Here is a 2,281-nt window from a genome sequence, read left to right on the forward strand (position 1 = left end):
GATGATTTACAAGGTATCTCCATGGATTCTGGTTAGCATTTTTAGAACAAGAGCAAATAAAGCCATGTTGACATTAGCTGTGTTGTTAATGATACAAACAAGGCAGAAGTAAAACAGTTCTGTTGGCCTCAGCCCAGACAGATTCTGTTAGCCAAATTTATAAAGTGTACAAGAGATGGCAAGATAAAAATGTTTTTTTTTTTATTTTCAGTAATATGATCATATAAAAATATATGTTGTAGCAATAAGTAGAAAAATACCTGCCTCATGTGCATGTTTACACTGATATCACTTAGTATACAAAGTGTGACATGCAGAGATTTTAAAATGAAAAGATTCCAAGTAAATTAATAAATTCAAAATGTAATATAGACAAATATTCTCTTGTAACTATGAAGAAACATGTCATAATCACCCTGTTGTGTGTCTGGCATTATATCAAACAGTTCTGATACAGATACTAATCTTAAGACTATTTAATAAAGATAAAAAAATACATTACATAAACAGAATATAAAATATATAACTATAATCACACATTGGTGGAAGGGTTGGATCAAATGATGCTGGTAGACTAGAGCTGTGGCCCCCAAATGCCAAGGCTGGGCTGACTGCATAGTCGTGTGGGAAACATTTTAAAAGTCCAGATTCCTTGGCCCTGTCCTGGAGTCAATAGGCCTGAAGAGGGGCATGGAAATATGGAATTTTTAAAACTCCTCTTCATTTTTGTGTTGTCATGCCTGTGAGTCACATGACTAGAGAACCTACTGAGTAAAGGTTCATTGGAAGAGGTGGGCCTTGACTTACACAATAGTTTATCAAACACCCTTTACTGAATAGTAGCTATTTCCCAGGTACTAGGAATACAAAATCAAAAGTAAACCAACTATTAGGAAAGTTGTGATAATTCAGTTAAAAGTGGTATATACAAGATGCCAGAGAGCTCCTGAAAGAAATATTTATATCAAGGGGGATGCTCAGAATCACTTTTATGGAAGAAATGAGGCTGCAGTTAAAGCTTGTATGACAGAGAGAAGGATTTAGAGAAAAGAGGTAAAGGTAATAGAACAGCAAGTATGAGGAGAGGGATATCAAAAAGCTTAGTTGAAAAGACATTTATTAAAATTAATAGTTTCTAAATATTCAAAAGTTTAAAGATACAAATGATTTAACCATAATTCAAGTACATTTCCCAAATGAATACACATCTATTTTCATAATGGAATAGTCCCCAGAATATGTTAATGCCGTTTTTGTCTTTCCTATTGTTTTGAAAATACAAGGAATGAATGTTTTGAAAATACAGGGAATGAAAGATATAGTATCAGGATCTCAATCTGATATTTACCATTTAGTAAATATATGTCCTTGAGAAAAACATCTGCCCTTTCAAGGACTCAATTTCTACTTTTCAAAAAATATTACTTCATGTTTTTTATTAGAATTTAAGTGAAAACTGCACTGATTATTTTCCTCTCCAGGGCCACTTCTGTTCCCGGTCTAAGCTTGGGGTGCTACCAATTGTCCAAACCAGAAACCTTGCTTATTGTTGATTATTCCCCCAGGGCCACCAACCCCACAAGGCACCTTTGTGTAATTTAGGAAAGCTTCCTCCTTCCTCCTGGCAGACACAGGCCTTGCCAGGGAAAACACTCAGGTGAGCTGGGCTCAAATTAGTCTTTAGCATCCACTCATTTCCTGAGCAGTTACCCTGTGCAAGGCAACACCTGCAGAACTGAGAACAGAATTTCTGTTTTCCTTTGCCTCAATGTCACATTCCACTACTCCTCCAAGTACTCCTATTATTGTTTTTCTTTTAAAAAAAATTAATCTGTTTATTTTAATTGGAGGCTAATTCCTTTACAATATTGTAGTGGTTTTTGCCATACACTGACATGAATCAACCATGAGTGTACATGTGTTCCCCATCCTAAACCCCCCTCCCACCTCCCTCCTCATCCCATCCCTCAGGGTCCTTTGAACCTGTATACTTCTTGCCACCCCACAAAGCTCCTCTTCTTCAAACTACGCATCCCTATAACACGGATGATTTTTAGCAGCCTCTTCACTACATTTGGTATAACTTCCTCCATAATCTAACATGCAGCAAGAATTAAACTTTTCAAAGACAAATATCAATCACCTATCAATGTCTCTACTGAAAACCTGGCCTGGCAATGGCTTTCTATTGCCCTAGAAAAAAGTATATAGAGTACTTCATGGGTACTGCTTCACAAAAATACAAAGTCTTTCATGAGTGATTAGTTCTTACTTCTCTGGA

This window comes from Oryx dammah, unplaced genomic scaffold (genome assembly GCF_014754425.2).
Source record: "Oryx dammah isolate SB20612 unplaced genomic scaffold, SCBI_Odam_1.1 HiC_scaffold_17, whole genome shotgun sequence".
NCBI classification, from domain to species: Eukaryota; Metazoa; Chordata; class Mammalia; order Artiodactyla; family Bovidae; genus Oryx; species Oryx dammah.